Genomic DNA, 27,869 nt, shown 5'->3' with positions numbered 1-27,869 from the left:
GAAATGTTTTCTACTATTAGAAATATTAGTGAAATGTTTTAACATTTCCTAAAGGATCCAAGATCTACAACTGAAGCTGATTATCAGTTTGCCTAAAAGTTAACTTTTCTGCTCCATCTGGATGACGTCCCGATATAAACAATTGGATAAACTCAATTACAGCTAAAAACAAAAAAAGAAAGAAAGAAAAAAAAGGAAAGAAAGAAGCCACAAAGAAAGAAGAAAGAAAGAAGCAAGAAAGAAAGAAGAAAGAAGGATGGAAGAAAGAAAGAAAGACAGATGGAAGAGAGAAAGAAAGAAAGAAAGAAGAAAGAAGAACGAAAGATGGAAGAAAGAAAGAAGCAAGCAAGAAAGAAAGAAGAAAGAAGCAAGAAAGAAAGAAAGAAGAAGGAAAGAAAGAAAGAAACAAACAAACAAAGAAAGAAAGAAGAAAGAAAGAGCTGAGTGGTGTGGGAGAGAGGTGGGAAACCGAAACGTCTGTCCAGTAAGTATGGGGTGATTTATTTTCTGGAAAAAAAGGGACAAGTGAAAACGACTTCCATTTAAGGATTTATTTTTACCAATACCCTCAATTTACTGAGGTATTCCAACCCAGAAGCAAAGCGGATGAAGAAGAAGAAATCTGCCCGGCTCCTTCTGCGGGGCCGCTTCGCGCCGTGCTGCCCACAGGACAGGGACACAGGCTGAGTGGCGGCCCCTCCTCTCTGAATTTCCTGGCTTTTGTAAATTTGTCAGTCCAGCCATGAGCTTTGTTTGAACAGAGGTTGGCACTTCATGGAGAATTGTATCGTATTGTAACGCACAGCGCAACACATCTTTCCTGTATTTATTTTACATAAAGGCTTTCTAGGAGCCAAAGGGCTTAAGCCATAGGAAATAAAGAAGTTAAGTGTGCGTCTGGACCCTGCAAAGGCTTCACGTCCACACCCCAGGAGCTTCTGCGAACCCAGAAGTGCAGAGAGGCCTCGCTGGCGACAGGAGGCGAGGGTTGGTGAGCTCTGGGGCCTCCCGGGGAGAAGCCAAGTCGTGCCAGGAACATCAGGGGCCCCACCGGGAACCTGACCCGGGCCCAGCAAGGAGGGGAGTGGGCAGGGCGTGCGGCTGGGTGGGGGGGGGGAGAGCCCGGAACCCCAGCCCACGTTTCACATCGCGGCTGGAACGTCTACATCAGATCCTGAACGGAAACACTTCTCAAACATCTGTGATTTGGGGTGTGAATCCAAAACCCGGCTCGGCTTGTCCATGCCAACGACATCCCATGGAAACAAACCAAATTCTAAAAAAGAAGAAAAATCGAAGAGTTCTAGACACAGCCCACATCTCAAGAGAACGAATGCAACTTGGGATAACAGTTTTGGTGCCTTTGGACATGTTGAACCACTCTTAGAGCAGGATGGGATTGTGTAGTGTGGACTGTATTAGCAACTACGTGCTGGGAGAGACTCTGAATATTAAGAACAGACACTTGTACACTCTATTATGCTGTGAAAACAGTTGTGAGTGATTTCACTCACATTACACCCATCTTGTCTGTAATAATTCTAAGTGCGATTCCTAGTTTGCAGATAAGGTAATTCAGGTAAATTCTTAATACATTGGGGGTTGATGGTTTTACCTCCAAACTACAGTGAGGAACACTGAGTATTTTGGTCGGTAAAAATAATGTTGGTATGAAAAAATAAGGTCAGGAATTTACTCCATTCCATTCCATCATCACTGCTTTCAAGAGAGCGTTGGAGAAATTTCACTTGGGCACCAGAATTCGGACGGAATAGTTTTCTACGGAAATATGCACTTCTCATTTTATAGGTTTCTAAATCTTGTAAAGATGAGTGCAGGGGCGCCTGGGGGGCTCAGTCGGCTGAGCGTCCAGCTTTGGCTCAGGCCATGATCTCACGGTCCGTGAGTTCGAGCCCTGCGTCGGGCTCTGTGCTGACAGCTCGGAGCCTGGAGCCTGCTTTAAATTCTGTGTTTCTCTCTCTCTCTCTGTTCCTCCCCTGTTCATGCTCTCGCTCTCTCTCTCAAAAATAGATAAACATTAAAAAAAAATTATGAGTGCTTCCCTCTTTGTTTAGGACGCTAGGAAACTCACTGGAAAATTCTGCCCCCTCTAAAAACCCAGAGGATCAATGTGTGCTTACTTAAACCCCGGTGAGCTTATCTTGACCCTGATTTCATTTTTTTCTACTCTTATTTTTACTGACCTAATTCCTCAACTCTTATGCTATCTTTTTAAATTTCTTTATTTTTTTCTTTGAGTTTATTTATTTTGAGGGAGAGAGCCATAGTGCGAGCGGGGGAGGGACAGAGAGCGAGGGAGACCCGGAATCCGAAGCAGGCTCCAGGCTCCGAGCCATCGGCACAGAGCCCGACACGGGGCTCGGACTCACGGACTGTGAGGTCATGCCCTGAGCCGAAGTGGGACGCTCAATCGACTGAGCCGCCCAGGCGCCCCTTGTTCACTTATTTTTAAAGATTTTTAAGTAACCCCCATGCCCAACATGGGGCTCGAACCCACAACCCTGAGATCAAGAGTCACACGCTCCAGCGACTGAGCCAGCCAGGCACTGCACGTTGTCACGTGCCTCTGTACCTGAAATGTCTTTTAAAATTAAAAACATTTTATTTCTTTAAAAATTTAAAATATTAAAAAAATTTTTTTTTATCATATAAAATGCTCCAGCAGGGAGAGTGGGCGGCTCAGTCAGTTGAGTGACAGGCCACTGATTTCAGCTTAAGTCATGATCCCAGAGTCTTGGGATCGAGCCCCGAGTCGGGCTCTGTGCTGTGAAGCCTGCCTAAGACTCTCTCTCCCTCTGCCCCCTCCTCTGTTCACATGCTCTCTCTCTAAAATAATAAAAAAAATAAAAATAAAAAAAAGAATAAAATAAAAAACAAAATCTTAAAAAAATTGTTTTAAATGCTTCAGTAGCCTAACATCATTTCCCCCTAGCACCAGTGCCATAACCAGCATCACAAAACAAAAACACAAAAGTGTGTTTAGTGACTCAGTACAACTGAGCCCCTCAATGAGAGATCCAACTTTTTGTCTCTTTCCAAAATTCCATTTTGGCCCCCCAAGTCTAATTTGATGCCATTGGTTTAGTGTGTGTTTGGGGCACACGAAAACACCTCCATCCATTCTAGAACCAAGTGCCTGTGCACAGCCTGGCGGGGAGGCCCCAGGGTCGCACCTGGTTCTGTGGTTCTGACCCACATCTGTTAACCCACCTCAGATGCCTGATACATAAACTTCCCCGTTCCTTTTTGTTGGGCTTAATTTTTAATTTTTTGATGTCTTAATACACTTTCTCCAACTTGAGGGCAAGCAGTCTGGCTGTAAATCATAAATAAGCCATGAAAATACTACCCCAAGGGGCGCCTGGGGGGCTCAGTCGGTTAAGCATTCGACTTCAGCTTGGGTCATGATCTCACGGTCTGTGAGTTCGAGCCCCGCGTCGGGCTCTGGGCTGACAGCTCGGAGCCTGGAGCCTGCTTCGGATTCTGTGTCTTCCTCTCTCTCTGACTCTCCCCTGCTCGCACTGTCTCTTTCTCTCTCAAAAATAATGAGAAACGTTAAAAAAAAGAAAAGAAAAGAAAATACTACCCCAAGAGCATTTAACTCAAATTCAGCCTCGGGTGTGTTCCACGTGGTTTCAGCTGTACTGGTTTCCATTTGAGAAGATGACTGGGCTTTCCTTCGTATTTATCCCGAAGTTAACGAGGAGACAGAGACAAGCAAAGACAGCCAGAAAGGCGATCATTTTAGGGAAGAGAAGAAAAATTTTTGAGAACTGTTTTGGTGGAGATGATCGTCACTTTGTTAGTTTATTTGGTAAAGTTCTTGCCTCCATTTACATATAACCTCTGCATCTTTATTTTTTATTTTTTTTAAATGTTTCTTTATTCTGGGGGGAGCGCAAGCGGGGGAGGGGCAGAGAGAGAGGGGGACAGAGCGGGCTTTAAGCTGACAGCACGAGTCACGAGATCATGACCTGAGCTGAAGTCGGACACTCAACTGAGTTGAGTCAGTCAGGGTCAGGTGGCCCTAACCTCCGCATCTTTTTTAAAGAAGACAAAATACTACCTTGCCACATGCTACCCCATGGATGGACCTCGAGGACATCACGCTGGGGGAAGTAAGCCTGACCCAAAAGGACAAACACCCGTGATCCCATTTCCATGAGGCCCCTGGAGGAGTCACATTCACCGGGACAGGAAGCAGGGCTGGGGCGACGGGGTGTTGATGGGTCCGAGTTCCAGTTTTGCAAGATGGAAAGAGTTCTGGAGACGGATGTACAAGACGTGCTGGCCACTCTGCTGAACTTCAAACGGTCAAAATGGTAGTAAATTTTATGTCATGTATATTTTGCCACAAGTCAGCCCCCAAAACGTACCTAGCGTCCCTCATCAACAAAGCCTCCTGACCTCTGAACCGTGACAACCACTCATCCATATCCAGACCACTTCTTTCCCTATCGTCCTGCTTCTAACTCCCCCACATCTCCTAAATGCCAAATTGTACTTTCTTTCCCGCTGTCTTAGGGGACAAGTCACTTGCCATCTCTGGCGAAGCCTCTGACCGTTTCTTCCTCCTCAGTTTCATTACGAGTGTGTCTGGCCTGCCCACAGCGAGAGAGGCCTTGCTGGTTCCCTTATTTTATTTCAGTTCTCCCCGCAAACTTTGCAACGAACACACACCATGTAATCAGTCATGTCTGGTGAAACATAATGGGATTTCGGGGGGGGGGGAAGTCAATGGTTTTGCTGTTGTAAGAAAGTGTGGTGTTAATAGGTCACAACGTCTCTGTTAAGTAATTAACATACTGTAGGGATTACGAGAAAAGGTAATAAACACAGTCCGTCTTCTAACGCGGAGAATCTCCCACGAGAGGAGTCCTTCCTGACTTTGTCTTCCCTTAAATGAATCCTGCTCCGTGGACTCCTTCCTTTCATCCTTCAAACTATTAAGAACCACATCTGTGGAATTCGGTATCAGCTATTCAGCTGCCAGCTGTTGCCGAAAGTCTTTACTTAACTTGAAATTAAGAACAGATTTGAGGGCCCTCTACCTGCTGTGAGGTCCTGATGTAGTTACCGAAAACCGCAAACGGTAAGAAAATGCGGCTGCCAATCTCAACGGTTAGTGTGTTTTCTGCGCTACTTTGGCCACAATCGCAAACCTGCACGAGCTCTATGTCCCCACACCATTAACGATACCTTGGTCGTTAACCAAAATGGATGCATGAGGATCAGGAACAGAAAATCTGTGTTGCAATAAGACTAGTATCATGGGTCATTGGGAGCTTGCCTCTGACAGATGGTGGGGAACGTTGATTCCCTGGGAAATCGCAGAAGATGAACGAGACATTCTCCGTATCATACCTATGGGTACATGTTGCACAGAATCTTGGAGGTATACTTTGCTGATTATTAAGCTATCTGAAAATTCAGTTGTGGCTCCGTGTAGAGAGCATCTTCAGACTGGGACACTGAGGAGAGATGAAAAGATCTTCACAAAAGTCTCCCGACAACATGCGGGTCTCCACCATGACTCTCTAAGCCTAGGGTACAGCCATTTTGGCCCTAAATTGTCCTGAATGTAAAAGACCCAACAGGAGAAAGCTACTTAGTGAGAAGTTACCATGGCGTAAACATGGGACAATCTGGACATAGATCAATTAGAGGCGGATGTGTGTATGTGTGTTTATAAGAAATGCATATTATCTATTTCATTACTAGAGTTTATCACCTTCAAGAGAATAAATCTTAAAAAGCAGAACTAAGATAGTTTCCTACACCAAGGTTAAACACATTCTGTTAGTTACCTCCAGATTCAAGCCGTCTGAAACCATTTTGTAGAAGACTATTTAAAAAAAAAAATGGGGCACCCGGGTGGCTCAGTCGGTTAAGTGTCCGACTTCAGCTCAGGTCATGATCTCTCAATTTGAGGGTTTGAGCCCCGCGTCAGGCTCTGTGCTGACAGCTCAGAGCCTGGAGCCTGCTTTGGATTCTGTGTCTCCCTCCGTCTCTCTGCCCCTCCCCTGCTCTTGCTCTGTCTCTCAAAAATAAATAAACATTAAAAAAATTAAAAAAATATATAATCACAACTTTGCCCCTCTTCCACACAGGGGATCAGCATATGTTAAATTCCATACTGATGGGCCGTTTCCCCTTCCTCCATAATCTAAATGCAGTGTATTCTCTCAGTTTCTGAGTTCTGTGAGAAAAAAAAAAAAAAAGACTTCAGAAAAAACATCAAGTTAGGATTGGGGTAATGTTTCTGAAACTCTCAGTGATTAAACAAACAACCAATTTTCATTTATACATGAAATTGTTACCTATAACACACGATAGAACAGCTGTACTGTTCCTAAAACAGTCTGTATACCTTGGAATACTTGTGGACAGTTTAACTAAAACATACCCCTAATCCACTCTTAAATCTGTGAAATCTAAGTTAGTTCAAAGAGCTAAAAATTACCTTTAGATTTAGGTGCATCCTGTCCTCCTTTCTCAGATATAATTTAGAATATAGGATATAAATTCACACAGAGATAGAATTAACATTAAATATTAACTAATAAGTGGTGCACTTAAATTTTTGAGCATGCATATTTAATAAATATTTTTTAGTTTGTCTTGGATTTCATACCTTAGGGACTTTCACTTCCAGCTTTCAGACAGACAAGGCCTTTTCTGGGGTTCTTTTTGTTTCTTATCCTTAGCTAGTCTTTAACGGAACCCTCCAGAACCTCTCTGATCCAAATGGCCACCCATCACGCTGCTGCATAAGCTACACAGACCAGCTGCTGAACGCTGTTTCGTTAAAGTGCCATTTTCCTTACCTTGAAGGGACAGAGTCCCAAATAATTCATTAGACAATCACAGGAGAAAATGTGTTTTCTTTTCCATCTATTTCATCAACCAGAATTATTGTCTGTTATAAAATTGTAGATAGCCAAATATCTAGTCAACCAACCATCAATCCATTAATATCGCTGACTCTTCTCCACCCAAATATTGTCCTGTGACATTTCAAATGAGGTGAACCTCTTTTGAAGGATTTCAGGGATTTGTATTTTGTGCAGGAAGCATGTCCTCGATCTTTAAGGGCAACTTTAAATATTTGAAGATATTATTAAACACGAAATTTTAGCCATGCTAAATACATTGTAGGAGTAGTATGGGAACTTCTACAAAATATTTTATTTTCATACCCTCCCTCCCCCTGAATAAGCTAACAGCACACCCCCAAACGAACAACGATCAGTGACTTGGTGTACAAATAATGTCAACACGTCTCGCCTGCCACAAACAGCACCCTCACAAGCAGCAAACTCTGCTGGCCCTCAAGCTGCTGTTTTTCCAGAGTGTAACCTTGCCCGTCTCTCGAATTACATTCTCAGATTCTGCATGCATTGTGGAGACACGGAGAAAGGAAATCTTTAAAAGCACAGTATGATTGTAGAACCAGCATAGCCCTGAGTGAAATCACATGTGGGTGACAAGCAGGCTCCAGAAGGGAGGTGAGTCATGGAAATCACAATTTTACGTGGAGGGAGGACTTTGGAAGGTTTGCTCACCGTTCCTTGATCGAACTTGTCAATTTTGAACACATGGAAGTTATTAGTGCAACACTGTAGTCCTAAATAGACCCAAGAATGCAGATGAATGGAGTGGATTTTTACCGTGGACTCCAATCGATTCCCAGATACGACAAAAACAACTATTAAAATTCCAAGTATGCAAATTTGAATCTCTTTGTGGGTGCTCACATATATATGCGGTAATGCATCTGTGTCTATATATGCCATTTATGACCACGTAATTAGTTGAATTGGGAGATACTTTCATTTGGGCATTTTTTACTGGGTATTGTAATGAATTCTGGGCAGTTCAATACTTTTCTGTGAATCAGACTTAAATCTGATTAAGAATACATCCCACTTAAGCATTCATGCCCAAACCTGCAACAATTGTCAATGACATTTACTATGCCTGCTGTCCAAATTAGTGCAGATCGTTAATCACAAAGAGCTTGCCTTTTAGGATTCCAGAATCCTTTTTGGAAAGGTTCTCACCGCTCTCGCTGCGGCTCCTTTCCTCCCCCGACCCCCCCCCCCCCCACGTGCAGAATGGCCCCTGTGTCTGATACTCCAGCTCGGCAGGCACAAGCTCCCCCCTTTGGAGCTCGTGTGTAGTAGTTTCTGTTGTAAATGCCATAAGTTGGAGAGGCCCCGAGCTGCATCAGCAGTGAGTGTTAGCGAGCGCCTGGCACCAAGAGAAATTGCAAGGGCGGAAGGTGACGCCGGACTGCGGCGCCGACTGCGGTGTCTTGGCCGAAATCCATCCTCACTGCGGAGCTATCACGAGGAGAGCAGGGAAACATGGCCAGGAGCCTGGTGGGGGAAGACAGTGCTCCCCTCCGCAGGCCAACTCCCTCGCTCTGCGTCATCGCGGACTCAGGGGCGCGCCTCTTCTCTTTCTCCTCTCCACGCCCCCCCCCCCCCCCCCGCCATCTGCACCCCCCCGCCCCGTGTACCATTATTGCTTCTTGGAGTCACACTGGGATTTCCGTTCCCAGACTTAACTTATTGCCACTAACTACGGGCCGCGGAGAGCAGTTGGGGGGGTGAAGAAATGGTTTGAAAAACAGAAAAATTAAAGTTGAACTTTCCAAGGATAGAAATGAAAATAAAACCCCACAGTCATTTTTAAATTGCCAGATAGCAGAATCCTCGTCTGAAGTCTTTCCAGACTTTGATCTCGATTCAGGACTTAATCTATCGAGTATCCCCAGCACATTTACCAGGAAGTTCAGTGAAACGCACACCCTAAGCCGTTTGGAATGCACACGCATCTGGGACCACCGGAAGGATACCCACAGAGAGATCTGGACTCGAGGCTTAGTGCTCAGGTGCCCAAGTCGGCTGAAAATGCATCCCAACACGTCTGCACGTATGGATGCGTGCGTGTGTGTCCGTGTGCGCGCGTAAACAGCTTCCCGTAACTGGATCTGCGGCAGCGTTAGTCCTTGAGAAGAAGGGGCGACAACTAGCCGCTGGGATCGTGATTCAGGGCTATTAGGGGAAGAATTATCTGGGTCTGAGTCATCGCGAGCCTCCAGACTTTGCCCGCAGTGTGGTAGAACTTTGTGCTGATGAGACAATAGTGGAGCGTGTGCGTTTCCTACAGGGCAGACCATTCCGTGGCTGGGGGAAGCCTCGGGCCTGCGCCCGGCCGCCGGGGCCCGGCCCCCTCCCCCCGCCGCGCAGGCCCCCAAGCCCGGCCGGCGCCGGGGTCCCCGCGGGGCGGGCGCGTCCGGGGCGCGCGAGGGCGGCGCGGGGAGGGGGCAGGGCGCGTGGCGGGCCCCGCGCGCCCTCGCGCGTCCCCCGCGCCCGGGCGCAGCTGGCGCGGTCGGTCTAGTGCAGCGCTCGGCTCCGCGCCTCGGGCGCTCGGCTTCACCTTCAGAGGCGCGGGGCGTGCGCGTCCTCCTCCCCGGGCCCGCCGCCTCCCGCCAAGGTAGGGGCCGGGGTGGGGGTGGGGGTGGGGGCGCCGCGGGGCCCGCGAGGGGCGGGGGCGCGGGGCCCCGGGCCCGGCCGCGCCGGGGACCCCGGTGTGCGCCGCGGGGGTGGGGGGCGGGGAAGGGGCTCCCGGGCGCGGGGAGGGCGGCTCGGCTGCCCTGTGGGTAGTTGCTCCGCTCCGCAATTCCAGGAGTGGGAAGATGCAACTTCGGGCGGCGAGGCGAGCGCTGGGAGGTGGTTTTTACCGCAGTGGAGGGGCGGGGTGGGGGCCGGGTGGGAGCGCGGAAGAGGCTCTGGCTTTGTACACTTCGTCAAAGGCGACGCGGGAGGAGGGGAGCTCGGATGCGCTCTCCATCCATTAGGAGACAAAGAGCAAATTGCCTTACTTTAAAGTAAAACGCTCTGGCTAATGAAGGTGGGTGATGGGGCTGCGGGGCCCGAGGAGCCGCTTCAATTATTAAGGGTTTGGCTGATGGGATCGATGCCTGTAGGCACCGAGGGCTGCTGCCTCGGGTACGTGTTTGCGTGTGTGTTTGCGTGTGTGTGTGTGTGTGTGTGTGTTCGGGGGGGGGGGGTTGCCTCCCCCTCCCCTGGCTGCATGCCCATTAGCTGGGAGCGTATAAGTGACCCTAACATTAAAGAAGTAAGGGCGCCTGGAAGGGAAGTTAGGGTGGGGGTGGGGGGCGATGGTTCTCTCAATGACCATGAGGGGTAGGGAGTGGGGTCGGGGTGGCAGGGACTCCTCGGAGTCGCACCCGGCCTGGCGGGGGTCGGAGTGGGGGTGGGGGAAGTATTGATCGCGATATATACCCGGGTATATACGAGAAAAGAAGAATGCTGTGGGGCGTGTGTGTTGGGTGGGGGGGGGGGGTGCGGTGGTTGGAAAAGCGCCTCGTCTGCCATTTCCAGGGAGAACTAACACAGTGAATAGTTAGGATCAGTATTTAGAATAAACCGCCTCGTCAAGTTTTAAAGAAACTTTGTATGAATAAGTTTGTTAAAAGCCAGCCGAGTTGGGTATTTAAAACAGCGGTTTATGGAGGAGGCTGGTGTGCGGCGACGATCAGCGGTGGTAGGCAGGGAAGCCGGTGGAGCCCTGCAATTAGGGACCGGAGAGACCCAGCCTTTTAGCCGAGAATGTGGGTCTGTAAGTCAGCTCCATTTATTATCCGCGTTAATAAGCTCTCCGCAGCAGACCGGGATCAGACCGGGAGCTTCTGGGGTGTGTGTCTGCATTTTACTCAGGCTGCTGGCTTACTGATAAAGAATTACTTGGTCTCCGGGTGTGCAAAGATCAACTTGCTCAGCCCTCTTTTTAAATATATTCATTCTGTGCCTTATTTAATCCAGATGCACAAAAAGCCATTTGCTGCTTCATTGTTGGTTTACATTTTTTGAAAAGGCGACCGGTGTAACCTGTGGAATTTGAAATGCAAATAGAAGCCTGTGGGAGTTGAGGCAGAACAAATCAGCATTTATAAAGTGAAAAAGATTTAATGTCTTTGAAATCATTGCAGAGGAAAAAAACTGGAGGGGGGGTGATTTTTCAGGGAGTGAATTGTGACGTCAGGTCTTTTTGGAAAAGATGTTATTTTTAAGGTCTGAAACCCGGGTATGTAAAGTGCTTACAGGAAAAACAGATTACAAGATTAACATCTGTTAACATGATCGTTTATCTCCAGCCAAAAATAGGTCAGTTCTTTCTTAAGGAAACACGATTGCTGGCGCATGCTTAAATAATAAAATTAAAATAATGAGTGCATCAATGAGGGCCGGCATTTGTTATAATCTGATCTATGAAAAACATTTTTTAATTTCGAGATCAGTAGAGGTCAAAATCTCTTTTGGGCGTTGAGAACAACTCTTCACTCTGCGTCCTCCCCCCGGATGACCCCCTCCTCCTTACTCCTCGTTCCCTCTCCGCCCCCATCCCGGACTGCTAATTTCCCTTTTCATCCATTGTGGAAGTACAAAATATATTTAAATGGATATTGTCTGACGCCCCCGTCGTTAAAGAAAGCAAACTCTCCGCGCAGATGGCTAACTTTCAGGGCTCTGCTGTTGTTTTACCATTAAATGAAACGGTAGGGAGGGAAGGAAAAAAAAAAAAAAAAAAAAAAAGGAAACAGCCTTGCAAAGTCTCCCTGCCCCCTGGGTGTGAGTGACGGCTCTGCCGGCCAATCCGGAGCGGGTTTCTCCATCCCGGAGGTAATTTGGGGTGTGAGTGTGTGTGTGTGTGTGTGCGCGCGCGCGCGCGCGTGCATGCGCCCATGTGTATGCACACTGTTAAGTGCGACCAGCCCCGCGCATCCGCAGGCTCCTGATGTGCACAGCTCTGTGCTGTAGACGTGGACACGCTTGCATCTGAGTCTGGACAGCTAGATGGGCGCGCAGCAGTCCAAAAGGAGACCCTGCCCCCTCTGCCCTCCTGCAAAGAATGGGCGGTAAGAGGCGCTTTCGGATTCAAGTCGAAACCTGCAAATGGGGAAGAGGAGTGATAGGATTATGCTTCTCAGCAACCGGGGACTCGAAATGTACGGTTCCTTCCGTCTCGTTCCCACGCGACGGGCGCGCCCTCGCGCGCCCGGGGTCCGGAGCCCACTCGCCTGGCGCAGAACGTACAGAAAAGTGGGATTATGGAAATTGGTGTGAATTGCGTAGAAAAGTGAAGGACGGCGTGTACCTTACAACTTCGTATTTTATTGTCTCCCTGGAAGTTCATACTTAGTCCATGGCAAATTCTAGAATGTGACCCACTCACGGTCAGTGAAAAGTTCTGCTGCCCACCCGACTTGTGAGCGCGGAGCGCCTGCCGGGTCTCCACCGTACAATGGGCACATTCACGGGCGCAGTGCGTCACGGGCCGCCCCACGTTTCGAACCAGCTTAATCCGGCACCAACTTCCCCCGGAATACTGGTAGTGATGTGTGGAAGTGTACGGACCAGACCTGGTCCTGTAGCATCTCTCCATCCGTGTCGCAGATGCTGTGCCGCTTCATTCCGGGGTGGATGATGCCGCTGCATCGGACGGGTTAAGGACCCACGTGTGACCCCTCCTTCCCCGGAGACCCCTTCAGGGAGGCCCCCTGGGAGGGACTCCGCGCCCCGCCCTCGTCCGAGTACGGGGTGCCCGGCTGCCGGGCCGCACCGAGGTTACCCCAGGGGTCCATGGGCGACCCCAGGCCGCCTTCGTCGTACCCCTGCAAGAACCCAACTCAGTTACAAGGTAGCGCCCGGCCCCGCGCTTCCTGCTCCGGCCATTTTCGGCCCCCAAAACCTGAGTTCGATCCGATTCAGCGCCCCCCCCCCCCCCCCCCTCCTCCTCTGAACTCGCGGATTGAGAAGTGGGCAGCAGGGGGGACGTGTCTCCGGGTTAAACCGTTCCTATTTCTGTATCCTGGCGTGCGGCCTTGGGCCCGGGGCGCCGCTGGGGGAGGCGGGGCGGGGGCGGGGCGGGGGCGGGGGGATTTACCTGCCCGCCCCGGGGGCGGGGGCGGTGGCCGCTTGTTGCTGGGCTGCCAGGGGGCGGGCTGTGGGCGGGGCGGGCAGGGCAGCGAGGTGGGGGAGGGCCCGGCCCGCGCCCCCGCCCCCCGGCGCCCGCCCCCCGCCCCCGTCATGTGGAGCGGACGTCACTCGCCTGCACTGTAACCCAAGAAGTGAAAGAGACGGGGACCCACGGCCCAACTTCGCACCGTAACAAAGGCGGGGGTCCGTGCGGGCCGGAGAGGGACGAGCTGGGGAGGGAGCGGGCTGGGGTGAGGGGGCCAAGGAGGTGGGGCAGCCGGGCGGGGAGTGGGGGGAACCGGGACGGGGTGGGGGGGGGGGTCTGCGCAGGGCGGGGGGCGGGGGGTCTCTGCTGGGCCAGACGGTCGGGGTCTCCGCGGGTGGGGCGGGTAGTGAGGTCTGGCTGGGGTCGGGGGGGGGGGTCTCCGCGGGGCTGGGGCGGGGGGGGCCCTTGCAGGGGCCGAGGTCTGCGTGGGGCCGGGGCCAGGAGTGGGCGGGGGGGGGGGTGGTTCTGGCCGGGTCCGGGGTGTCTCCGCGCGGGCGGGGGGCGGGGGTCTGCGCGGCGGCGCGGGCCGCGCTCCGGGGGCCGAGGCGAGGCCGAGGCCGAGGCCAGGTAATTGGTTTCTATTTTAAACTTCACTTTGTTCAGGCGGAGGTGGGGCGGTGGGAAAGGCGTGGCCCCCGAGGACGATTACATAAGTATTCACACCTGATTCGGTCCCGGCCGGGGCTCCGCGCGCGGCTGCGGGTGGGCGGCGCGGGGGCACCGGCCGCCGTCCCCGCGAAGGGCTGCCGCGCGTGGGTGTGGCGCCCTGCCTGCGTGGCCTCTTCCCGGCCGGGCGGCGAGCAGCCCGGGTAGACGCGGGGGCCTGTTCCTGGAAGCCCAGATGTGCCCGAGGGCGTGGGGCCGGCCTGCCGGCGGGGTCCTCTGCGTAACAAAGGGCAGGGGCTTCGGGACCCTACTGCAAGTCACAAAAGGAACTTTGGACGGTGGTCTTAATTAAACATGCGGGGGGGGGGAAGGCATTTCCCTCGTGAACCTGCCATTAAGTCTGCAATCCTGGTTAAAGATGATTTAAAAACTGGTGGCCCTCCATCCTGTGGCTGTGTAATAAAATGCCGTTAAAGTACTGACCCCAGTGGAAGCGAGGCTGGATCTTCCCCCAGCAGGATCCTCTCCAGATTATTTTTTAAGCCGCCCTATTAATATGATTGGAGTATTTTGGTTTAGGAATGTAAGAGCTACTTTAAGGAACCAGGCATGCATGCTATTTGATAGGAAACTTTCTGCTGCCGCGTAAAAAAGCTCACTTTATCATTTGTTTGTGCCTCCTTCATTTTCTCTTACATTCTTTGATTGTGGCGTCAAAATAGCTGTGCTATTTATGTTTACACAGACCCGCTAGAATTAAATATACCACATGCCTCTGCTCTGCATGATTCCGAGCTTCCTTCTCCTGGTAAAATTGGGGAGCGAGTTTGAGCGAGCTGGCCTGGAGCCTGGGGCTGGCAGCGGGTTACCGGAGGAGGACATCTTTAGTTTCACTAGGCCCCCGCGCCTTCTTGGACAGGCCCTGCAAGAAGGGGCCCTGAGCAAGCCTGGAGGAGTTAGAATAAATTCTGATGGCATTAGAATTTTCATGTGCTGAGATGCAAGCATATCAGCCTAGTATTTTTCTTAGTTCTTTGGTAGGACTTTGTTTTCTTAAATTAGCTAATTTGAATATGCTGAAACACTCAGAGGCATTAACATTCTTAAAAAAAAAAAAAAACAAAATCCCAAGGGATGTGTAATAAAACTAACCCAGAGCGGTGGCACTGCCCCTCTCAAATGAAACAAAGCAGCCCGTTGGTTAGGTACAGGGTTCAGCAGTGGAGAGAGAGAGAGAGAGAGAGAGAGAGAGAGGTGTTGCTTATTTTTATTTCTGAAAGCTTTTGTTAAGAACCATCTTCCGAACTGGCTTGATGTGTGCTCCAAAACGCACCAGATCAAGAACATGTAACTATGGGTTGTGTAACTGATATTAGTCGCTGAGGAGTATACTTTACATCATTGGTGTTAATCCCACCTTTATTTGTAAACAACCTTTAAAGTTGACTGGCTAATGTAGAGATTGAAGTCTTCCTGGGACTTTGACGTCCTACGTGTCTAACTTTGTAAGATGATGTCTGTCCCAGAGGCCATCATGGAGGGAAGAGAATGAGAGAGGTTTTTGAAAGCTGGTCCATGCTAAAAAGCGTGTTGTTTCCATTACCATAAATTGAACTTTACCTTCCTTTACCTTCCTTGCTCCTGTGTGGGTAATGTCTGAGTGTTCATAGGTGGAGCGTTTGATGTGAAAGTTGTTGAGCCACAGTTATGTGAGAAAGCAAAGAGACTTCGTTAGAGACTGCTTCAGAACGCGGTATACTATAACAGATGATTTTCAGTCTTACCAAATAGGGAAAAGGGCTAATGTGACCTAGGAAGTTAAGTAGAATTTAGTCCTGGATTGTTCTTGAAACACCAGCGCTCAGTTTAATGGGTTGTTGTGGATTTTTATGCATTCATTTTCCAGGATACGTATGGGTCTTGTAATCTGCCAGAAGGAATCTTTTAAACAGGCTCTTTGTGGGAGTGGCTGTAAGTCTGACTGAAGGTTGTGTGTAGAGTTTCAAGTGCATTATACCTTAATGTGGTAGGGATAGGAAACTAGAGTACGAGCTGGTTACTTTCACCGGGAAGGAGCTTGTCCAAATGCGTGCACTTTCCTCTGACACCGTGCTTGTTTTAAATGCTTGAGACGTTACACTATTTTGGGTTTTGTTCCATTTTCAACCTTGGAGAACAGGGCAAGTGTTAACTATATAATTAAAAGTGGTATTTTGTCTATAACTAGATCGCTACCTGAATAAAGCATCAGGATTAAAGGTAAAAGAAACAAGAGTTTTTCGTCGGTGTCTGAAGACCATATTTAGCTGGAGACATCCGAACTTTCTCAAGGGCACAGATTAAAGCAGAAGTAAGAAATAATGGAGGGAAGCAAAAGAAAGTTACATTTATTTGATTACATATCTGCATTTTAAATATTTGAACGTAGAAGTAACATTCCTTCTTCAAAAGCAGACATCTTACTTGCTGTAAATGTTTATACATTTTAGTGCTTGGATAGAGCCGTTCTGTTCTGTCATAATCAAGCAGTTTTTTCAGAAATGCATCTCTCGGCTGCCCTTCCCCCTCCCCCTCAAAAGTTCCAGGGGCTGTGGGAAAAGTGGAATTAGCTCGCATCGTACCGACTGTAGCCCAGAGAACGCTGGGGGCCTGGCACCACACGTGCAGAGCTGAGGGTGTGCTGTCTGACACTCATACTCCTGCCTTGTACTTGAACCCACTGCTGAACTAGCACCCAGTACTTAGACCTTCTGTGGATTGCTTACCACTTGGCACCTTTGACCCTTGTTTCCAGAATTAGTAATGTCTACACGTGACGAGTAACTGGGTTACTGTCTTGGGCTCCCAGACTGTTACTCTGTTGATAGGAAACTACACGTCTTTGGGTTTGCATTTTTCAGGTGACTTGGAGAGTCAGGAGGTGGGCGGCTCTGAGGTCCGATGAGGTGCTGGTTGGACTACGTCTCCCAGTATGTTATGGAGATGGGTAGCAGGATGGAGCTTCTGGAAGGCAGGTGTAAATGTAGACTGCAGATAGGTATCCGTGGGCTGCCACTCAGTTTGCCCAGGAATTAGGGTAGCCGCAATTATCCGACTCTTGATGTGTGTTTGGCTTGGTGCTAACTGGAGGCATGAGCTAACTAACTGGTGTGACCGTGACCCTCTTCTCCCTCCTGTCCTGTCCTCCCTCCGGGGCTGTCCGGCCGTTGGCCAACGGCCAACGGTGTGTTGGCAGCAGCCTATTAAGGGTCTGAATGTGTCTCCGGGAGAGTGACAGCAGTTTTCAGATTCAAGCCTTCGCCTTGGTTCTCACCAGTACCAGAAACATGTGAGTTTGGGGTGGGAGAGGTAGGACATTTCTCGTTGATGGAGGGGCGACCTCTGCCCCCGAGTGGGTTGAGAACTCCCCAACCTTTCTTACCAGAGTCGAGAGCCTGAGTCATGGGGGGAGGGGCATCCTCTCTATCCTTGGACTCTGGCCGTGACTGTCTTACAGTTTTCAGGAATATTGGTGAATTTCAGGAAATTGGTGAAACCCATTTTAAGGAAGGAAGCACATCAAATGTTTATTTGTGAAGAATTTATTAATAAAATTAACCTTACGGGAAGAATAAAGAAAAATTTCCACTATGAATTTAAAATGTCTCCTCTAGGTCTTTAAAATGCATGTTTATTTTAAAATTAATTTTCTTCGAAAGAGGACTGTTTTAGGGGTTATGACTTTAATAGCCATGGGCGCTGCTTGTGTTTGAAATTTATACTGCCCACTAAGGTATGTTAAGGATATCTTAGATGGACTGGTAAAAATTAGCAGTTGCAACTAATGCCCTTGCATCTTGCTACACGGGATTGGAACAGCTGAAGCTTTTCTTTCCAAAGCTAGAGCTGGCTGTCATATTTATGTCCAGAATGAGATGTTTTCCAGCAGCGTCCATTCGAATTGTAAAGAAGTGTAATTTTGTGGCTCTCAGCCTTCCTTAAAAGTAGTTTTCCAAAAAGATCTGGCATTTATTCTTCATTTCCAGCGGTAGTGAAAATTACAAAGCAGGAGTAATTAGAAATGCGACTATTTTGAGAATGTCACCATGTAAATATATATAAAATAGTGAACAAACCACCACACAGGAGACTAGAAAAAAATAAATCATTTAGAAACGACATTGGGTTTAGATACATGTCACTGTTTATTTCAAATAGGAGTTCATTCTGGTAGATTTTCTTTCTGTGTGTGTGTGTGTGTGTGTGTGTGTGTGTGTGTGTGTGTGTGTGTATTTGGTCAGGAATTTAATCAAGTTGTTTTGTTCTCGAAATTTCAGGGATAGGGATTCTATGTGGTTGTGAAGTTCGGACAGTTTCTGAGTGGAGTGCTGAACGCAGGTTGAGGTATTAATGTATTTTGTTTTCAAGACAAAATTCATCTGGTGTGTTATTCCTTGAAAAGCAGGTAGTCTGGTCTCTTGCAGATCTGGCGCCCCGGGGAATTGCTGATGTCAGCTCGGCCTTTGGATACAGCTGTCCTGTTATTTTCTTGCTCATTTAAGGGATGGTGAGTGGAGGCTAACATGTGGTGTTAGCTTTCAGGACATAGTTAAAGAGAGACTCTTAAAAATTGGGGTTCTGTGTTAAAACTCTATAGTTTTTTTTTCCCCAAATGGCTAAGAATTAAAATAGAATTTTCAACATTATTTAGTAACACTTGGAAAACCCTGTCTTTAGCTCTCCCCGTGGTAAAGTAAAGGATATTTGTTTAGGAATTTTTCCCTTTGTTTTCCAGAAAAGGGCAACATGTGTCGGTCTTTGCCATATGGCACTATTTAACCTGTATTGCCTGAGCTGACTTGGCACTGTGTTAGGCATTGATTTATTTCGGCATTCGAGAATGTTCTTTGAAATTTAGTACAGGGAAGGATGCATCGAAAACGGTGTGGACTGGCAGCTCGTGGCTTTATTAGCTTCTTGTTCGACTGATGTTTAAGGGGAGGAAAGCAAGTGTCACTTGTTTCTTTCCTGCAATAATTTTTGTAGGAAACAGTTTGATATTAAATGTTGGCTGTGTTAATTCAGGGAAATACAGAGCCCCTTGGGAGTAGTTAAAACTTGTATCGGTTGCAGATAGGCTGAGGGTTGATGTGGTGAGAGGGACACTCGCTCTTTCGTTCCTGATTATTCCAGTGATTTAAGCGAGACCTAAAGAAATACGTGTTTCTTTTTTTCCCCTTAGAGACTTGGCTATTTTTTTTTTTTTTTTTCCTAATGGATGGTGGCATCAGTGAACAGATGGACGATCCTGTTTTCATAGTTTAAACTTTTGTGGCGCTGCTCTGGAATTTTCTGGAGGCAGCCTGGTGATGCTTTCGCTTCGTGATTTGTTTTGTTTCCACACACTGCTTCTGGCTTTTTGGGTAGTCTTAGGTTTTTCATGCACCAGAGCGGGTTGTGATGCGCCATCTCTGGAGTCGGGCGCGCCCCCGAAGCTCGTGCCTCCGTGTTGAACACCTTGTATGGCTCTGGCGTGGCCACCAGACCTACTGTGTCTCCAGGTGCCTCTCTCGTTGACTCTGGCTCATTAGCCTTAATCATACCGTTCTTCCTGTTTTCAGGGAAGAAGTAAACACATTTACCCTCCTTCGTGTGTGTGCCGTCAGAGCGGGGCGTTTGCGGACAGAAAGGTGGGCCTGGGTGTCGCCTCCTGGCGTTTCCGCGACGTGAACGAGCGCCGCAGTCAGTGCTGCATAATTTATATTGACGTTATCAGTGACACAGAGAGAACATTTTTATGCAAGTTTGAGAAAATATCATCATTCACACTGATAATCATGTTCCCACCAGATTTAGATTCATCACGCCAGAGCTTTTCATGTCTTTAGCGTGACCGTTAGCATAATGACGATAATTTGTCCCTTTGAGTAACGCTGGGCGTAATTTACATTCGTGTTACTGTGACGAGTGCAGCACGGCCCAGGTGTTCAAGTGGCCTCCCGATTTCAAAAATGGCTTTTTACTTTTTAAAAGTGAGAGGCGGGGGGTGGGGGGGTGGGGGGGAAGGTCTTGTTCCTAAAGCCAACTTAAAAAACATGACCGGTACTAAATAAGTGAATTCCTGGCGTAAAAGTACTTGCCATAGCAACGTAAACTTGGGGACAATTCTGTAGAGTCATGGGATTAGTGGTTTAGTGGTAGGATTAAAATTGGCCTCAGTAAATTACCCTGGTGACAGAAAAGCAGAATCTGTTAATGGTTTTACAGGAAGATTGGCCCCTCAGTTGTGCTGCAGATTGATGAGAGATTACGGGCTGCTTAGATTCTGAACTTTGGAAAGGAAGGTTAATTTTTCTAATAGCTATGCATTTGTAAGCATCGGCAGGAATCGGTTAAAGAAGGGAGTTGGTGCTGTTAGAATCTGGGATTTTACGTGCCCGTGGGAGCGGATTTACAGGCCGCGTTTGTTGTTTGGCTACAAACCGGCAGCCGTTGACGTAGGCTTTCCAACTGTCCATGGAGATGCTAGACCAGACTGGAAAGTGCGTTAGGTCTGCCGGGCCCCAGAGGCACCTTTCAGACGCTCTCAGGATGGCAGTTTACTAACCTGCCCCTTCGTGGCTGGGGCACGGCGAAATGTGGCTCCTTACTGCAGAGTGTGGGCCATCGATTCTGTAGAATGACCATGCAGGAAAATGGGCACTTTCCTAACTCTTTACCTTTCTTCGTAAGTTCACGTAATTTCTGGGTGGACTTGTTGTAGAAGGCTCGTAGCGAGAGTTGCAGATGTGTTAACAGCCCCCGAGAAACCTAGACGTGGCTTTGGGTGAACCTCGACATTTTCCAGGAACTGAAAGGCAGAAGGACTTAGTGATGCGGCCAAGGCCACAGCGATAGAGCAGAGCTCCAGGGGGTTCCTGGGTTCCCGGTTCCCAATACCTGCTAGATGCTCACGGCAAGGGGAGGCAAGAGCCCCCTTCCCGGACGAGCTTGGCGAGAGCCCATCTGGCAGTGCTGCGTGTTGAGGACTGCACTTGCTGTGGTATGCTGCCCCGTTTCCCTGTCACCTTCTGATGCCCAGCTCTAGCTCCAGAGAGAAGAAAAAAACGTTGACCCCACGTTTGCATCTCTCCATGGGAATATCGTGTTCGTGTGGGAACCGGACGGGTCGTCCCATGCCAAGGTCCCTGTAGCATCGCAGGGCTCAGGCAAGGAGGGAAGCCCAGATCGCCAAAGGCCCAGCAGCTGTTTGCACAGATTTCCAGCTCAGCACGGCGCCGGGATGTCGATTTTCTTGGGAAACCCGGCGGTGGCACCGATACTAACATCCTGTTTTACAAGACAGTAACCACAGAGAGCAAACGACCAGCATGGGTAGAAAGACCTGAAAGAAAAAGAAAAAAAAAAAAAAAAAAAAAGCCACCAAACTGTCAGGGGAAGGGATCAAAGACAGGTGATGGTTGTGATAGACCGCCAGGTTCTCGTGGGCTGTCCTGTCCTAATCTCCCGCAGACGGTGGAGTGCAAGAGTGTCGGCGGCCAGTGGGCATCTGCGTGGTGGGTGCTCTGAGGGATGGGGCAGAGGACCGCAGATGTCCAGAAGGGGAGCCGTCAGCTGGAACAGGGTAGGGAGCCGTGGGCACCTTTCTTTCAGCGTATCCTTGCTGCGTGTGGACAACACGGTGACCACGGGCGAGGAAGTTGGGCGCAGGGGCAGGCCCAATCTGGCGAGTCTCCGATGGCGGTTCAGACGTGAGGCCACACACAGCAGCCCACTGCGCTGGCTGGTTGGTGGCTGGCCCGCTCCCGGTGCGTGCGTGGGCTCTGGCAGACCTCCACCCTCTCCGCCTGCCTTGGTAAAATTGGGAGCTGGGCCGGGACCCAGGGAATTTTGCTTCTTGGTGCACGAGCTGTGTAGAAAGCCTGCCTACCTCCTTTGCATTCTCCAGGTGAGAAACAGGGCTGACCTTGTTTTTGCTTAAGAATCGGTAAGTTAAGACCCACGTTTAGAATTGGTTTTCCTTTTCTGAAGAAGAGAGGACTGAATACTTGTTCGTTACTTACCAAAAAGTATATCCTAGGTAGTTTTCTGCTTTTCTAGAAATTAAAAAAAAAATTTTTTTTGCATTACCACCAGCGTAAACTTAGAATTGCATAGATTTTTTTCATCGGTGTTACAGTTTATGGACATCATCCTGTACGCCCTTGGGTGAGAATTTTTGCAGGCTTCTTTGAGTATCTGGTAATTGAAATCTTGTTATTTGTATGTGGGTAGTGACAGTTTCCTGGTTTATACCCATCGTCTTCCATAAAAAGATGAGACGCACCTGACATCACACATTAACTATATAGTGACACACTGGGGCGCCTGGGTGGCTCAGTTGATTGAGCGTCTGACTCTTGATTTCAGCTCAAATCACTGTCCTGAGATCGAGCCCTGCATCGGGCTCTATGCCCAGTGTGGAGCCTGCTTGAGATTCTCTCTGTCTCTGCCCCTTCTCCCCTTCTCTCTCTCTCAAGAACAAAACAAATATATATATGTATACATATATATATATATATATATACACACACACATATACGATACACACACACGTGTATATACACATATACATACACACACGTATATATACACACACATATATGTATATATACACAACACGTATATATATGTACACACACACACACACATATATATATACATGTGTATATATATGTACATACACACACACACACACACATATATAGGGAAACATTAATAAAAATCAAGAACAAGGAAATGATAGACCTCTACGAGGAGAAAATAAGATCACATATCCAGATCACAATGGTCCTTCTTCCAGTGGGTATACTAGAACCAAAATATGGAATCGGAGCTTTCTGGTGACTAAAACGAGGAGTGAAGCCTGCCGCTTCTGTGTTGAATGGAAGGCCAGGACAAGACTCACCAGTTCTTGGGTGAAAGGAAAGCCTTTTTTAGCGCTAACACTAGAGGAAACTTTTTTTTTCTTAAATTTTTTCAATATATGAAATGTATTGTCAAATTGGTTTCCATACAACACCCAGCGCTCATCCCGACAGGTGCCCTCCTCAATACCCATCACCCACCCTCCCCTCCCTCCCACCCCCCATCAACCCTCAGTTTGTTCTCAGTTTTTAAGAGTCTCTTATGCTTTGGCTGTCTCCCCCTCTAACCTCTTTTTTTTTTTTCCTTCCCCTCCCCCATGGGTTTCTGTTAAGTTTCTCAGGATCCACATAAGAGTGAAAACATATGGCATCTGTCTTTCTCTGTATGGCTTGTTGCACTTAGCATCACACTCTCCAGTTCCATCCACGTTGCTACAAAGGGCCATATTTCGTTCTTTCTAGCCACGTAGTACTCCATTGTGTATATAAACCACAATTTCTTTATCCATTCATCAGTTGATGGACATTTAGGCTCTTTCCATAATTTGGCTATTGTTGAGAGTGCTGCTATAAACATTGGGGTACAAGTGCCCCTATGCATCAGTACTCCTGTATCCCTTGGGTCAATTCCTAGCAGTGCTATTGCTGGGTCATAGGGTAGGTCTATTTTTAATTTTCTGAGGAACCTCCACACTGTTTTCCAGAGTGGCTGCATCACTAGATGAAACTTTTGACGTCGAGTCTGCTGTCTGCGTTTTTTTCATATAGAGCACGTGTTCAGTGACACTCTATGGCCAATGCGTAGTGACCTCGGAAAGGTTGTTGTTGAAGCGACTGTGGTACGGAGGACCAGCCGCGTAGTAACAAAGTGTGAAACACCGAGAATGGGCTTTTGGATCCTCGTGAAAATAGGACCCGCGTTCCTGAGCATTACGGATTCCTATTATATTAGAAGTTTAATTTTTATTACTAATGTTTATTATAGACTTGAATCAAATTCGGTGAATGCCTGAATAAGCTGCCCCCCAAATAAATAGCTCCTAGGTGCTCTGTGAAGGCTCATTCGATCATACACCCACGGGGAGCAAGGCACTGACCCACATTCTTTATGGGTACTGTATTCATAACACTTAGGAGCTAGGGGGTCCTTTTAGCCCCCCGTTCTCCCAGGAGCGTGTTGAGACCCACACGGTTAGGTAACTTTGTCAAAGCCCTGTGGCTGGACTGTCTCAGGAGACCATCTTTTGGGCCGTCACCTTGAATATGACCTTCCTCATGCTTGTGAAGCTTGTGGAATTTATCTGAATCTTGGTCTGAGCCTTCTGGAATTGTATCACTTTAGAGATCGCATCATGGGGGCCAGTCCCCCCGCCTTTGGTTCCCTCACCTCCTAGACGGCTGGGGTTACCCAGAGACTACCGCAGAGGAGCTGGGAGCCAATGCCGAGGGTGCCATGAATGGGGACCAGCTGCCCGAACCTTTAGGGACTCAGAACAGGGCAGAATCAGTACGTGGTCGTGTCTGCTCTGTTTTGAGTAATCCGTCAAGAAGGAGAAATTTGGAGGGTGTTCTGAGGGTTTGGAGCAGGGAAGCTCCTGCATCAGTGTCTGGCCGTTCCAGCCCCGCCCTTCCGAGCTTCAGAGACTGGGGGGTCTGTACTCACAAGGGTCCCGGGGCGGGGGCCGGCAGACTTTTCCTGTAAAGGGCCAGATATTAAATATTTTGGGCTTTGTGGGCCAGCCCTCCTCTGTCACAGCTGCTGTGCCTTGTAGAGCAGAAACAGCCGTAGACAGTAAGTCAGCAAATACAGAAGCTTTATTTATGGACACTGAAACTTGAAATCCGTATGATTTTATGTGTCACAAAATGTTCTTCTTCTGTTTTTTCCCCCCAACCGCTGAAGAGTGTAAAACACATGCTAAGCTCAGAAGCCATACAAAACCAGGTGGGGGGGCCCCCGACTTGGCACATGGGCCGCGGTTGGCTGACCCGGCTAGGGTAGTGCTGCCTGATAGATATAATGCCTCTGTGATTTTAGGTTTGCTAGTAACCCCACGAAAAGGGTTAAAGAAATGGTTAAAATGATGCTCATTATGTCTTATTTAATTTAACCCAGTCTGTACGAAGTGTTACTTGAACGTGTAAACGACACACAAATTACTACTGAGATATCTTTTGTTCTTTGTTTTTACGCTAAGTCTTTGAAACCTGGCATGTATTGACCACTCCCAGCTCCCCCCGTCTGGCTACCGTACAGGATGGTGTAGCGGTCGGGGGTTGAGATGAAACGCCCCACCCTAAACCAAGGCTGGCCTCGGAGGTGAGTCAGAAATCTTCACTCCGAAAGTTCAGCTGGTTTTCGACAAGGACACGAAGGGAGGACGCTTTGGAAATCTCTCGCTTGAACCCTAGCAGTTTAATTAAAGGCAGAAAGGTTCTTTGTCTTGGGGGGGGGGGGTGGGGGGTGGCGCTGGGTGCTGAGGGGTTCGTCCCTGGGGAGGCAGCACGGTTGGCCAGGAGGCTGGGGCCTGACCCCGCAGAGGGTCCCTCTGTCAGTCCCTGGTACTTGACCACGCACGCTCTTGGAACAGAGGCCTCCTGGGGGTGTTCCCTGCCTCAGACCCCCACTCGAATACAGCGTCTCCTAACTCGGATCTGTTAGTTCTGGCGTCACAGTGGCCCAGAAAGGAGCTTCGGTGTTGTGCGACGTAGCTGCGACTCCAGCATCCAGGATGTGTGGCCGGTTTTGGAGCCTGTGTATGCCTTTACTCCTTCATCTGTGTAATGGGATGAGGGCCAGCTCAGGGGACTGCGCAGCACACGGCACCTTTGACACAAAGGGAGCTGGAACCCTTTGCAGCTAAGCAGCTGCAAAGCAGACTAGCAGGTAAAGAGGCTACTCACCCTGAGACTTTCAGAAGGCCCGGAACATCGTGATGGTTTGAGTTCATTTTCTGTCTCGTCTCGTGGTAGTTTGACATCCAGCCTATAAGCTGTACCAACTATTTGGTTATTCCTGCTTTTTGTATGTTAAAAAAAAAATCATCTTTTTTTTAATTTTAGAGAAGAGATGAGAATTGTCTTAATTAAGTAGATGTTACTCGTAGCGCGCAGTAAGGTTTAAGCCCGTTTCATCACAGTTTGCCACGTTTTACTTCTGTTAACCTCACAATCTAAAAATCGAATTTACAAAATGTGGAATCTGTTCACGGCTTGGGCTGAAGAGGTGTCTGGCGTGAAAACCCCAGGCGGGCCTAATTCATTATTTTGTAACTCATTGCTTGTGAGGGTAGAACATCACCAAAATGTGGTTTCTGTGGAGGGACAGAGTATTTTCCTCACTTGATGAGACCCTCCTCTGCGTCGTTCCGGGAGGAGCCCGGGCCGGCCTCCCTTCTCCCAGGGCCGCGACCCAGTCAGAGCTGAGCGCCGTCAGCTTGCGAAAGTGCTTACGTCGTGGCTTTCACCTCGGAGCGCCTCGCGGAAAGGCAACTCTCTTTTTCTTTGGAATGGATCTGGAACAAATGTATTTGATTTAAGTGAATAGGTCATTTAAATATACTAATATTAAAAAAAAATTTTTTTTAACATTTATTCATTTTTGAGGCAGAGAGAGTGCAGGGGAGGGGCAGAGAGAGAGGGAGACACAGGACCTGAGGCAGGCTCCTTGGACGCGGGGCCCGAACCCACGAACCGTGAGATCATGACCGGAGCCGTAGTCGGCCGGTTAACCAGCTGAACCACCCAGGTGCCCCAATATGCCAACATTAATAATAAAAATGAGTATTTTTCCCTAAAAGGGGTAACAAGAATGGTTCGGAAAAGCTGTTTCTCGGATGGAGGAACAGAGTCCTTGACTCAGAGCAAACCAGTCTCCTTTAAGAGGATGCTTCTGTTTAAGGAGATGCGGGCAAGAAGCTGTATGATGGGTTTTCGGTCCATCATTCCAACAGAATTTTTTACGATTCGTATATCATTCCCACGCTGGTAGGAACTCTGGTGAGTGCACGGAGGAATATAAAAGGGTCCGGGCCTCAGGGACTTTACAACAGGCCATTCCGTGAGGGTTTGCCGAGTGCTCCTGGGGGTGGCGGGGTGCGGGGGCGTGGGAAGGCAGGGGGCTCGCAAGTCGGAAGCCACAGGAGGATCGCGTTGTGTTGGTATATTTATTATGTGTCGCAGGTCGGCACACAGTCGTGCCTTGTTTGGAGGAGACCGAGCTGAGCTGGCGTTTATCCCCAGGTATCCTAACGTGGCTGTGCGGTCTGCTTGTTCAGCTTCGTCACATTGTCAAGGTGAGGCCTGGTGGAATCGCTCCGTCATCCTGGGGCTGGTCCTGCTCTTTGTGGCTTACCTCTTATTCCCGCCTGTAAATCCAGACCCTCGGGACAGCATGTTTATTATTTTGACTGAGGGTCGAGTTCCATTTCTTGTTCTGTCCATTACAGCGATGCTTTTGCGAGTTCAGTGTTGTGGAAACACACCCGGATTTCGTTGACTGCCTTGCGTGTGCATAGCGGTATCAGTGTTAAGAAAACTTAATACTTAAAAAAAAAAATAAGATTGACTCAGCATTCAGGTGGGAATAGCCAAGTCCCAAGTCTGCGTTGTTCAGCTGGGATAACAAGCGCCATTTGTCTTTTTCTCTGTTGCAGTGGCTCAGCAGAAGAGGGCCTTGGGCGTGTGCAAATTTAGGCAAAAGGGTCTGTCTGCCTAAAGGAGCGATGTGAGCCTTCGGTGTTAGGATCGCCATTTGCCGGTGTGCGGACCTAAAATTCTTTTAAAAGGTTTTCAGATCTGCCTGCGACTCAGTCAGTTGGGTTTTATAAGCGGGGCCTTACCTTAAAAAGGGTTAAAGCCTCCATAGCTGGTCAACCCCTCTTGGCCATGCGTCTGGGGGGCTCAAGGGCTTGGGCAGTTTCTACGCAGACATGTGAAATTTCTGGGTGTTCACTTGCCTTAGGATCGGCTGGTCCGATGGGACTTGAGTCTCGCAGTAGTGTTCTGATTAAAACACCCCTTTCTCAGATGAACCGTGACTGGTTTGCGGGGGGGTTAGTGGACATGAGGCAGAGAACTGTAGGCTTCCGTGGGATCGCTGAGGGCACGGCTTCTTTTCTATTCATTTGGAAGTGGCTTTGTTTAATTGAGTTGAAGAAGCCTGAGATTGGAGCTAAGGGTACGGGGTCCATCCTCACAGTGGTCGGGAGCTGTAGGGGCTGAGAGCAGGCGCGGTGCCTTTCCAGTAACCCTGCGGTGTCGATTCCGGTTCTGTTGGAGAAATCCCTTTGCTGGCGGTTC

General features: G+C 48.8%; 1 protein-coding gene across 8 annotated transcripts in view; it reads left to right on the top strand.

Moving 5' to 3' along the window:
- The first annotated feature begins 9,412 nt into the window (after positions 1 to 9,412).
- ZNF516 (zinc finger protein 516) overlaps positions 9,413 to 27,869 on the top strand; it is a 126,456-nt gene continuing 107,999 nt past the window's right edge. For 2 of the 8 annotated variants that reach the window (XM_042910520.1, XM_042910522.1), the window contains exon 1: positions 9,782 to 9,942. The gene's annotated coding sequence lies outside the window, so the exon portion shown is untranslated. The other 6 variants (XM_042910521.1, XM_042910519.1, XM_042910524.1 and 3 more) reach the window with 6 other exon arrangements.

The sequence above is a fragment of the Panthera leo genome, chromosome D3, assembly GCF_018350215.1.
Source record: "Panthera leo isolate Ple1 chromosome D3, P.leo_Ple1_pat1.1, whole genome shotgun sequence".
NCBI classification, from domain to species: Eukaryota; Metazoa; Chordata; class Mammalia; order Carnivora; family Felidae; genus Panthera; species Panthera leo.
This window is presented reverse-complemented; position numbering and strand designations above follow the sequence as displayed.